The sequence below is a fragment of the Chiloscyllium plagiosum genome, unplaced genomic scaffold, assembly GCF_037043375.1.
Source record: "Chiloscyllium plagiosum isolate Xiang-an unplaced genomic scaffold, Cpla_swu_hap1 HiC_scaffold_27, whole genome shotgun sequence".
NCBI classification, from domain to species: Eukaryota; Metazoa; Chordata; class Chondrichthyes; order Orectolobiformes; family Hemiscylliidae; genus Chiloscyllium; species Chiloscyllium plagiosum.
This window is the reverse complement of record NW_028270165.1, coordinates 91,508,458-91,521,044: the sequence shown is the minus strand read 5'-3', so window position 1 is coordinate 91,521,044 and position 12,587 is coordinate 91,508,458. Positions and strand designations below refer to the sequence as shown.

At 45.5% G+C, this 12,587-nt stretch overlaps 3 protein-coding genes and 1 long non-coding RNA gene across 12 annotated transcripts in view; 2 read left to right on the top strand and 2 right to left on the bottom strand.

The window, feature by feature from the left end:
* The window catches only part of LOC148145001 (uncharacterized), a 197,924-nt gene that overhangs the window by 48,353 nt on the left and 136,984 nt on the right, over window positions 1–12,587 (bottom strand). The window lies entirely within an intron of this gene.
* LOC148145003 (endogenous retrovirus group 3 member 1 Env polyprotein-like) overlaps window positions 1–12,587 on the top strand; it is a 467,418-nt gene that overhangs the window by 343,789 nt on the left and 111,042 nt on the right. Inside the window, exon 1 of one of the 5 annotated variants that reach the window (XM_087975493.1) lies at window positions 1,646–1,920. The exons of the other annotated variants lie outside the window; for them this stretch is intronic. The gene's annotated coding sequence lies outside the window, so the exon portion shown is untranslated. Of the gene's footprint in view, window positions 1–1,645; window positions 1,921–12,587 lie in introns of those variants that run through there. 5 annotated transcript variants of the gene reach the window in all.
* LOC148145005 (uncharacterized) overlaps window positions 1–12,587 on the bottom strand; it is a 162,643-nt gene that overhangs the window by 71,639 nt on the left and 78,417 nt on the right. The window lies entirely within an intron of this gene.
* On the top strand, window positions 8,363–12,154 carry LOC148145007 (uncharacterized). The gene is made up of 2 exons (XR_015751729.1): window positions 8,363–8,470; window positions 11,928–12,154. It is a non-coding gene; the product is annotated as an uncharacterized LOC148145007 (long non-coding RNA).

Genomic DNA, 12,587 nt, shown 5'->3' with positions numbered 1-12,587 from the left:
CACTTCAAGCCACTTTCCTGTTTACAGGCACCCTCCTTTGAGATTGATGTCATGTTCCTAACCTCCCTACACTCCAGGTCCTGCACCCTAAAGCTACAGTCTCGGTTCCCATGCCCCTGCAGAGTTAGTTTAAACCCCCCCCCCAAAGCACTAGCAAACCTCCCCCCAAGGATACATGTACCCCTCAGATTCAGGTGTAGACCAGGTGTAGACCTGGTTGGGACATCATGTTGAGGTTGTACAGGATGTTGGTGAGGCCACTTTCACAGTACTGAGTACAGTTCTGGTGGCCCTGTAATAGGAAGAATACTATTAGAGAGGGTTTAATAAAGATTTACCAGGATGTTGTAAGGACTGGAGTTATAAGAGAGGCTGGGTCTTTATTCACTGGAGCACAGGAGGTTGGGGGGGGGGGGGGTGACCTCGTTGAGATTGATAAAATCATGAGGAGTGGAGGTAAGCTGAATAGCAAATGGCTCTTGCTTAGCGTCGGGGAGCTCAAAACTAGTGGATCATTTTTTTTTAATGTGAGGAGAGAGATTTAAAAGGAACCGGAGGGGCAACATTTTGAAAGAGGGTGATTTGCATGTGGAATGACCTTGCTGAGGATGTGGTAGATGCAGGTACAGTGACAACATTGAAACAGCATTCGGATGGGTATATGAATAGAAAGGTTGAGAGGGATATGGGCCAAATGTAGGCAAGTGGGACTGGTTTAGTTTGGAATCCTGGTCGGCATGGACGAATTGGACCGAAGGGTCTGTTTCTGTGCTGCATACCTTTATTGAAACCAGTAGAATTCTGAAAGGGGCTTGACAGGATAGATATAGATAAAATGCTGCTTTGTGCAGAGGGTCATAGAATTCTGACAATGTGGAAGCAGGCCATTCAGCCCATCTATTTCACTCTGGCCCTCTGAACAGTATCCCAGCAATATCCAATCCCTTACTCCATATTTCCACCCTAACCTGTACATCCTTGGTCACTCTGGGTAACTTAGCACGGCCAATCCTCCCTAACCTACTCCAGAATCTATAAATTACCTTCTCAAGAATGTAATTTAAATGCAGAGCTTTTCTCAGAAAAATGTCAGTCTGACTGAACATTGGGACACAGACAGAATTCACACCTATTGTCTCTACTTATAAATAGAGCAACATCTCTTCGAAATGTAGGTTCATTTAGATATAACTGCATCACTTTACATATTAAGGTCTCACTTTGAATATGCCCACATCCCTTTGAAATATAATCTTGTCCATTGAAACCTCTTTATTTGCAGAAATACCCGTTAAAATGTCCACGTCCCTTTAAAATGCAGATTGCCCCCTTTCGATATGACGCCGTTCCGTTAGATGTGGGAATATCTGTTTAAATTGAGCCGTGAGCTTTCCCAATGTAGACAGGGCTCCTGGAAACGTGGCAGTGTCCCCCCTGCAGCTGCAGAGCGAGACAGGAGAGTTTGTTTTTGTGAATGAGCAGTTGTAGCGCGAGGTGGCTGTTGCTTGGTGACGGTGAGGCTCTCCCGGCCCCGCCCATCCCCCGGCCCCGCCCATCCCCCGGCCCGGCCCCGCCTATCGTCCCGTGCAGACGTCACGCGGGGCCGAAGGCGGTTGGGAGGAGAAGTCGCTCGAGCGGGGAAGCGGCGGGAGGGCGGCCGTTAGGAAAATGGCGCCGCGCGGCCCGGGGCAGACACCCGTCACTGGCCGCCGCCGCCTTCCTGGCGCAGCTGCTGTGTCACGGCCACACCGGCCGGCTGTACAGCAGCCAGGAGCCGGTGAGCATTCTGGAGGCGGATGGGGTTAAGGGCCTGCTTGGGAACTCGTCGGCCGCCGGGGTGGTGGAGTTCTACTGGTCGTGGGGCGGCCCCTGTGTCAACTATGGGGCCACCTGGAAGGTACTGGGCCCGGGACGTGAAAGGTGAGGCAGGTTGTGGGGGGGACGGAGGGGAAGGAATGTGGGGCCTGTCCTGTCATAGTGACATTTTACACTCACTTTCCATCGGCTTTTACTGGCGCTTGTGCTGTTTACCCCTCACTGTGTGTTTAATCCTTGTGCTGTTTACCCCTCACTGTGTGTTTAATCCTTGTGCTGTTTGCCCCCTCACTGTGTGTTTAATCCTTGTGCTGTTTGCCCCTCACTGTGTGTTTAATCCTTGTGCTGTTTGCCCCTCACTGTGTGTTTAATCCTTGTGCTGTTTGCCCCTCTCTGTGTGTTTAATCCTTGTGCTGTTTGCCCCTCACTGTGTGTTTAATCCTTGTGCTGTTTGCCCCTCACTGTGTGATTAATCCTTGTGCTGTTTGCCCCTCACTGTGTGTTTAATCCTTGTGCTGTTTACCCTTTGCTGTTACTTGTGCAATTGCTGAGGGTAGTATGTAAATACTAGTGAAGGAGATTATGCACCAGCATGTATATGTTCCTCAGTCATTGAAGGGGCAGGACCTGTTGAGAATGGTTAGTAAAGCATGTGGTGCACTAAGCCTTGTTAACATGGATATAGTTTATTATTTGGAAAAGTAGACTTTTTATTATTTAGAGTCATAGAGATGTACAGTGCGGAAATAGACCCATTCGGTCCAACCTGTCCATGCCAACGCGATATCCTAAATTAATCTAGTCCCCTTTACCCGCACTTGACTCATCCCTGTAAACCCTTCCTATTCAGATACCCAGCCAGATACCTTTCAAATGCTGTAATTATACCGGCTTCCACTACTTCCTCTGGCAGCTCATTCCATAGATGCACCACCCTCTGCATGGAACCGTTGCCCCTCAGTTACCTTTGTGGTCTCACCCTAAGCCTATGCCCTCTAGTTGTGAATCTCACCCCAACACTGAGGAAATGACATCAAAACATTGAGCAGCCAGACAAATGCAAAAGCAATCAAATATTGAGCCACATGGAAAAAAAAATTATGGCTGTACCCTTTTTATTCTCCCATAGGATTTTGGACACTTAAAATCTGTCAATGACACCAGCATTGCTACAGTGCATATTGTGTACACTCCTCAGTGTCAACAAGCAGGGCACACGTTTGCTGGTGTCACCAAAACATTGGGCGTGTTCCTCGCTGTCGGCAGAAAAGGGGTGAGACCTACGTTTGATGGACAAATAAGGAGCACCGGAGGCTGAATTGTCCTCCTGCCTTTCGGAGCTCCCCTATTGGTGAATGTGGAAGTTGGACCATGAGGTTCTGAAGCTCCTGCTCCTCCTCTCTCTGTATAAAGATTGAGCTTCACCTCAGACTGCAACTTCTTTCCTCTGTCCAACATCTGAGAGTACGGCACTCTCTTTTCTCACCCCCATTTCCATTTACGTTTCATTCTGAAGTTCAGTTGTTGACTTGGAGCAACTGAAAGGAATGGGAGTGAATCCAGTAAGGGGAAAGAGTCTGGAAAAGTTAGTCCAGGCCTTTGTTCTCAATTGGCAAAATAGACAGACAGGAGACTGAAAGAACGCAGCAAGCCAGGCAGTAACAGGAGGTGAAGTCGAGGGATCTGGTGTAACCCTTGTTCAGGTCTGGGGTGGGTAGAGGGAGAGCTGTGGAACAAGGGTGTGCTGGGGTCAGGGTGTTGAAGTGAGGATAGGTGGAGACAGGTAGAGGGTACAATAGGTGCAGGAGTAGGCTATTCTGCCCTTCGAGCCAGCACCACCATTCATTGTGATAATGGCTGATCATCCTCAATCAGTATCCTGTTCCTGCTTTATCCCCATAACCTGATACGACCTGGTTGGTGAATGGGACGAAGGAATCTAATTGGCAGGGAAGAGTGGAAGGGGATGGCATGGGAGATTATTTGAAATTGGAGAACTCAATGTTGTGTCCTCCGGGCTGTTGACTGCTCAGACAAGATGATGAGGTTTTGTTCCTCCAATTTGTGGTTTGGTTTGTTGTGGTAATGGAGGAAGCCAAAAATAGTCATGTCAGAAGGGGAGTGGGAAGGGGCATTAAAATGGGTGGAGACTGGGAAGTCCGCTCAGCCTCTGCGGACCCCTGCTGTGATGCTCAGCAAACCGTTCCCCAAGTTTACGCTCGGTTCCCCAATGGAGAGAAGACCACAATTGGCAAAGCCCAGCTGGTCAAGCAGCATACGATCAGTAGGACAGTCGAAGTTTTGGGCACGAGCCCTTCATCAGGAATGATGCGTGGATGTTCAGAGGGGCATCAGTGTCCTTCTGTGCCAGTTGTCAGACAGGTGCAGCAGGCAATGAGCAAGGCAAGTGGTGTATTCGCAAGAGGAATTAAGTTCAGAAGTGGGGATGTCTTCCTGCAGTTAGGGTGTCATTGAATATATTCAAGGCTGAGTTCATCTGATTTTTATGTGAATGTTTATGGGGAAGGCAAGAAAATGGTTTTAAGACTAGTACAGGGCCGAGTTACAGAGCCATGCAGCACAGAAACAGCCCCTTCAGTCCAACTAGTGAAAATGGAGGGACTGATTGTGGGATGCGATTTTCAGCTTCCAAGGAATAAGAGAGGAAAGAGTTCACTATAAATTAGAATTTATGGCATCGGTTGATGAGCCGAGGAGTGTCAGTTGGAGTTTAATTTAGAGAAATGAGAGGTTTGCATTTTGGTCAAGCAATCCAGGCAGGACTGACACAGTGAAGGGGAGTGTTGCAGAATAAAGAGACCTTGGAGTGCTTGAGTCTCAGGTGGACAAATTAGTGAAGGCAGCGTTTGGTTTGCTTTCCTTCATTGCTCATAGCATTGAGTATAGGAGTTGTGAGATCATGTTATACACACTTCTCACTCGAAAGTGTTATCTAACTGCTTAACTGTTTCTGTTCTTTGGTATGTTACTCCCAGAACCTGTTTTCAGTAACTTTCTCAAGAACATAATTTAAATGCAGAGCTTTTATATCAAAAATGTCAGGCTGACTCGACATTGGGACCCAGACAGAATTCACACCTATTGGTGGGTAGGCTGGGACTTTTTTCACTGGAGCACAGGAGGTTGAAAGGTGAAGGTATCGGGTGCCTCATTAGCAAGTTTGCAGATGGGCATTCAGATTGATGGAATATCAGATAGTGAAGGGGACTGTCAGACGATACAGCAGAATATAGATTGGAGAGTTGGGAAGAGAAATGGCAGATGGAGTTCAATCCAGACAAATGCGAGGTGATGCATTTTGGAAGATGCAATTCAAGAGCGAGCTATACAGTAAATGGAAAGGTCCTGGGGGAATTGATGTACAGAGAGATCTGGGTGTTTGGGTCTATTGTTCTCTGAAGGTGGCAAGGACTGGCAGTAGAGTGGTCAAGGCAGCATACAACACGCGTTCCATCATCGGACGGATTGAGTAAAAGAGCTGGCAGGTCATGTTAAAGTTATATAAGATTTTGGTTTGGCACATTTGGAATATTGCGTACAATTCCGGATCGCCAGATATCCAAAAGGATGTGGATACGTTTGGAGAGAGTGCAGAGGTGTTCACCAGGATGTTGCCTGTTATGGAGAGCGCAAGCTATGAGGAGAGGTTGAGTAGATTAGGATTATTTTCATTGGAAATAAGGAGGTGGAGGGTGGGGGTCCTGATTGAGGCTGAAAAACCATGAGGGTTGTAAACAGGGGTGGATAGTAAGAATTATTTTCCCAGAGGGGAAGACTTAATTACTCCGGGGCACGAATTCAAAGTGAGGGGGAAAGGTTTGAGGGAGATGTACATGGAAAGTTCTTTACATGGTGGGTGTCTCGAATGCATCGCCAGCGGAGGCAGTAGGGTTGGGATCGATAGCGTCATTTAAGATGTATCTAGACAGAGACATGAATGGGCAAGGAGCAGAGGGATACAGATCCTTAGAAAATAGGCGGCAGGTTTAGATAGAGTATCTCGATCAGCATAGCCTTGGAGGGCTGAAGGGCCTGTTCCCGTGCTGTAAGGTTCTTTGTTCTCTTTACAGAAGTTTACAAAACCATGAGGGGCAAAGATAAGGTGAACGGCATGTGTCGTTTCAAGATTAGGGAGCAAATTAAGGTGAGAGGAGAAAGATTTAAAAAACACATGAGGAGCACCTTTTTTTTTAAACAGTGGTTTGTGTGGAATGAATGTCCAGAGGAAATGGTGGATGCAGGTTGAGTCACAACGTTTAAAAGACATTTGGATAAGTACATGAATAGGAAAGGTTCAGGGGGATATGGGGCAAACACAGGCAGGTGGGACTAGTTTAGTTTGTGAATATAGTCAGCATGGACTAGTTGGGCTGAAGGGTCTGTTTCTGTGCTGTATGACTCTGTAACTGTTCTGTACTGGTCTTGAAACCATTTTACTTGCCTTCCCCCATAAACATCCACTTCATGGTTGTTCTAAAATCAGATGAACTCAGCCTTGAATATATTCAATGACCCCCTAACTGCAGGAAGACATCCCGACTTCTGAAATCAATTCCTCTTGCTAATATACCTCTTGCCTTGCTGATTGCTTGCTGCATCCGTCTGACAACTGGCAGTGACTGGTGTGGAAGGACGCTGAGGCCACGTTTTACATCCACACATCATTCCTGAGGAAGGGCTCGTGCCTGAAACGTCGATTCTCCTGCTCCTCGGATGCTGCCTGACCTGCTGTGCTTTTCCAGTGCCACACTATTCGACTCTCATCTCCAGCATCTGTAGTCCTCACTTTGTCCACATCCCAATATGTCACCATTTAAACAACGTACCTCCTTTCAGCAGTTATTTTTTCATAACTGAGGCTATAACTTCACACTGTGGGCCTGCATTTGCCGTGCGTTTACCAATTGAGACACAGACCTGGACCAACATTTGCCGACTCTGTCCCTTCCCTAGATTCACTCGCTTTCTTTTCAGTTGCTGCAAATCAGCAATTTAACCCCAGAATGAAACAATGAAATGCTAAAGACAGTGCCGTACTCTCAGATGGCGGAGAAAGGAAGGAAGTTGCAGTCTGAGGTGAAGCTCGATCTTCATTTGGAGAGGAGCAACAGCATCAGCTTCAGAACCTGATGGTCCAATTGGGGAGCTCTGATTGGCAGGAGGACCAGGCTCCTTGTCTGGCTTCTCATTGGTCCATTTGAAGAAGGGTTTGCACTGTTTCTGCAGACAGAGCATGCGCGGCTTTTGCTGAACCAGCATAGAGTCAGAAGTGTACAGCATGGAAACAGACCCTTCGGTCCAACCCGTCCATGCCGACCAGATATCCCAACCCAATCTAGTCCCGCTCGTCAACACCTGGCCCACATCCTTCCAAACCTTTCCCATTCATATACCCATTCAAATGCCTCTTAATTGTTGCATTTGTACCAGCCTCCACCATTCCCTCTGGCAGCTCATTGCATACACGTACTACGCTCTGTGTGAAAAAATTGCCCCGTAGGTGTCTTTTATATTTTTCCCCTCTCACCCGAAATCTCTGCCCTCCAGTTCTGGACTCCCCAACCCAAGGGAAAAACCTTTGTCTATTTAGCTTGTCCATGCCCCTCATAATTTTTTAAACCTTTATAAGGTCACCACTCAGCCTCTGACACTCCAGGGAAAACAGCCCCAGCCTGTTCAGCCTCTCCCTCTAACTGTACCTCTTATGCTCGCATCCAAATCATTTATATAAGTGACAAAAAGTAAAGGACCGAGCACCGATCCTTGTGGCACTCCACTGGTCGCAGGCCTCCAGTCTGAAAAACAACCCTCCACCACCACCCTCTGTCTTCTACCTTTGAGCCAGTTCTGTATCGAAATGGCTAGTTCTCTCTGTATTCCTTGAGATCTCTCCTTGCTAATCAGTTTCCCATGGGGAACCTTGTCAAACGCCTTACTAAAGTCCATATAGATCACATTACTGCTCTGCCTTCCTCAATCCTCTTTGTAACTTCCTCAAAAAACTCAATCAAGTTTGTGAGACATGATTTCCCACACAAAAAAACCATGTTGACTATCCCTAATCAGTCCTTGTCTTTTCAAATACATGTACATCCTCTCCCTCAGGATTCTCTCCAACAATGTGCACACCACTGACGTCAGCCTCACTGGTCTATAATTCCCTGGCTTGTCCTTACCACCCTTCTTAAACAGTGGCACCATGTTAGCCAACCTCTAGTCTTCTGGTATCTCACCTGACATGTATGCTGTATGGAGATGCTGTTCCAGATGGATTTAAAGTGTCCAACTGCCACAATTTCTACCCCCCCCCCCCCCGTCACTTGACATCACCGTGCAGGCTCCTCGCTATTTTTGATCATGTTACCTCGAACCCTCATGATTATATCAATCTCAATGAGGTCACCCCTCAACCTCCTGTGCTCCAGTGAAGAGATTCACAGCCTCTCCTTATAACTCAAACCCTCCAGTCTTGGTAATATCCTGGTGAATCTTTACTGAACCCTCTGTAATAGTCTTCTTCCTATTACAGGGCCACCAGAAACGTTCTCAGTACTCTACAAGTGGCTTCACCAACATCCTGTACAACTTCTAAATGATGTCCCAGCTCCTTTATTCAATGGTGTGGACAAATAAGGTAAGTGTGCTGAATGCCTTCTGAAGCACCCTTCCAACCAGTGATGCAACTTTCAATGAAGTATGTACCTGAACCCCACCCCCACCATATCCCTCTGTACAAGTCCTGCCCTTATTTTAGGAAAATACAATCCCTCACTTTTATCTATACCTCTCTCATAACACGCTCTCTCTCAGATGTACACACACCCTCTTACAGGCTTCTCCTCCATCACACTCCCTTGACAAAGCATCTGCACACATACTCTCTCTTGCGCGCACGCACACACCCACACATAATGATGGAGTGCATTTGCAGGATTACATTTACACATATATTCAACTTTGCACAAAAAGCGCACAACATGCAGGTAGTCAATCCATGTAATATTTTATACATTACTAGTTTGGAAATAGTACCAGTCTGATTTAAGATTGGGATACTGACACACCTTTCATGCATTGTCTGGGCTGAGATGTCACCAGTTTAAAAAAACCCTTGTGATCTTGAGAATATGACTGAATAGTAGTACTGCGATGTACACATTAATGAAATAAAACCTGCAACCCATTCTAAAAGATGAAAGACTTATGATATATTGACAAATGTAGATTCCTCTTATCAGTTGCATGACACTGTGACCTTTTGCTCTTAACTCTGTGTCTTATGATCCTGCTCCACAGTTATCCGATGAAGGAGCAGCGTTCCGAAAGCTAGTGCTTCCAAATAAACCTGTTGGACTATAACCTGGCGTTGTGATTTTTAAACTGTGTCCCATCTAGTCCAACAGCAGCACCTCCACCTCCTTTCTAATGAACACAGCCCACACTTCCCAGTGCTGCCAGTAAACTGCCGCTGAAACAATGCAGTGCCTGCACTCCCGAAAAATGTAAACTTCTAACAAAACCAGCTACTCAGTCACTGCTCCATCTGATATACAACATTGGAAACTTAATGCAGGAGGCTGCAAGAAATGAGCAGCTTTAAAACAAAAACCGCTTGGAGCTCTAAGCTTTCAATGAGAGTATGAGTCTGGCAGAATGTTCAGGTAACCTTTATAGTGTCCCAACATTGTTACAGCTTCAGTTGCCCCCAGCAAAAAGGCAGAGAAAGAGTAGATGTTTGGTAGACAGCTCAACAACAGGGGGAGGAGCAAGGGACGGGGCAAGGCCAACAGCAGGCCCCCGCACTAAGCCTGCATTGCCTTGCACAGTTTCCAAAAATCCCTTCCCCTTCAGAGACTCCAAACAGTGTGGGAGCAGGCCACTCGGCCCAAAGACTACACACTGATCCTCCGAAGGGTAACCCACCCACGCAATTCTCCTGCCCGTATTGCTCAACATTTACCCGTGACTAATGCACATAACCTGCACATCCCTGTGCATGATATCCCAACCCAATCTCGTCCCACCTGCCAGCACGGGGCCCATATCCCTCCAGTTGCTTTTAAGGGTTGTAATTGTACCAGCCTCCACCACTTCCTCTGGCAGCTCATTCCATACACGTACCACCCTCTAAATGAAAAGATTGCCTCTTAGGTCTCTTTCCTATCTTTCCCCTCTCACTGTAAACCTATGCCCTCTATTTCTGAACTCTCCCACCTCAGGGAAAAGACTTTGTCTATCTATCCTATCCATGCCCCTCATGATTTCATAACCTTCTCTAAGGTCACCCCTCAGCCTCTGATGTTCGAGGGAAAACAGCCCCAGTCTGTTCTGTCTCTCCCTATCGCTCAAATCTTCCAGTCTTGGCAACATCCTTGTAAATCTTTTCTGAACCCTTAAGTTTCACAACATCTTTCTGATAGGAAGGAAACCAGAATTGCATGCGATATTCCAACTGTACAGCAGTAACATGACCTCCCAACTCCTGTACTCAATATTCTGACCAAATAAAGGAAAGCATACAAAACACCATCTTCACTATCCTATCAACCTGCGACTCCACTTTCAAGGAGCTATGAACTTGCACTCCAAGGTCTCTTTGTTCAGCAACACCCCCGAGGACCTTACCATTAAGTGTATAAGTCCTGCTAAGATTTGCTTTCCCAAAATGCAGCACCTCACATTTATCTAAATTAAACTCCATTTGCCACTTCTCAACCCATTGGCCCATCTGATCAAGATCCCATTGTAATCTGAGGTAACCTCCTTCGCTGTCCACTACACCTCCAATTTTGGTGTCATCAGCAAACTTACTTACTATACCACTTATGCTCACATCCAAAAAGTAGTGGGCCCATTATCTATTTTCAAAGTGGAATAGACAATATATTACATGTACTGACTGCCTGCAGATTGTGCAGTCTTTCAGCAAAGTAGAATGTTTCGGGTGCAGGTTTGTTCGCTGAGCTGTAGGTTTGATATCTAGATGTTTCGTTACCTGGCTTGGTAATATCATCAGTGGTGACCTCCAAGTGAAGCGAAGCTGTTGTCTCCTACTTTGTATTTATATGTTTGTTCTGGATGGGGTTCCTAGGATTTGTGGTGATATCAAAGTTATGAAGAGAGATACATATTTTGTTTAACCAAATACAATGGCAGTGCAGAGAATTTCAGAAAAGGGCAATAAATATTTACTTTTTACCCCTTATTCAACTCATTCAAGAATTTCAAATTGAATCTGAGCGAACTTGAGAGCAAATGGCAACATTCGTTTGTTAATAGACTCACCATAAATTATGAAAGATCACTTTTATCTAAGTCACAATGTTTAATCCCAAATGGAGCAATTAAGTGCAAAGTTACTTTCAACCATTTAATAAAACACTGCAAATTTTATTTCATATGAAAATACATTCATTTTATAATTTGGATAAGATCTTTACAAAGGAAATATACTGAACAAAATAGCTTTCCTGAGTATCAATATTGACAACAGTTATGCAGCTATTATTTGGCAACTAATTGAAATGATTTCAGAATAAATGAGCTGCTTCATTATGAAACATTGAGATATTGCATATCTTGGCTCTCACCCAAGTATTCTCCGAAGGAAAAAATGCATCTGGATGGGGACATGAATGGGAAGAATTCAGAGGGATGTGGGCCAAATGTTGGCAAATGAGTCACTAGATTAATTTAGGATATCTGGTTGGCCTGGACTGAAGGGTTTGTTTCTGTGTGCTCATTACAGATGCCCCTCTTCTGGGATCCCCATACCAGCTGTTATTTTCATGAAATAATCTGACAATTGTTGACTTCCATCAACCTATTCCATCTGGAGAAATTTCCTTTCTCTGCAAAGTGTGGTTCACGTTGGCAAATTCAATCCTCCTCCGGTCCTCAGGAACACAATCTATAATGCGCAACGTTCTCAATACCTGTTTAACGTTCAGTGGGGAAACTATTTTCGGTCCAACAGTTACACAGAATTCCTCAGAAATGTTTTTGGCAAATGTACTGCTCCCACGAGAGCTCGTGGGCCCACAGTTCAAATGCTTTTAACAGCTTTTTTTCTGATTTCCCCGCCTTCCCAGGATGCAGAATTTCTCCCACCAGAAACTGTTTGCCCTGAAAAAATTCCAGCAGGAACATGATTATGGAGCTATCAGTAAAAAGGCTTCATATGGCTCAACCAAGGTTAGAAATGGAAGAACATCTCTGTTCAAAGTTACTGTTCGTTTGCACTTTCAAAATTCCTTGAATTTAAGGTGTTTCATTGTAGCATTTAATTATGATCCATTAAAAGCAACATCCAGTCTCATCTGAGTGAGGAACCGACTCAACAATTGAAATAACTTTTCTGTCTGCTCTTGAGATGTGACATCCTCACCCTCTCTCTGTTGATGCAACAGGATTACCAGAGCTGGAAGTACCACTCTCGGAATACAATTGCTGATTGACAGTTTACTTCTGTTGCTTCACATAAGGATTTAAAAGCTGCTAGCCTGATCTCGCACAAAGCACAAAAGCCAAACTGTTCACCCGTGCCTGCACAGAGGAGAAATTGCACTTGGAATAGATCACAAAATAAGAACTGTTACCAGTCCTACAACTCATGTGTTTCCCACGGACAAAGTAAACATCACACAACACCAGGTTATAATCCAGCAGGTTTGTTTGGAAGCACTGGCTTTCGTAGCGCCGCTCCTTCATCAGGTAGTAGTGGAGAATGAGATCATGATCACAATTTATAT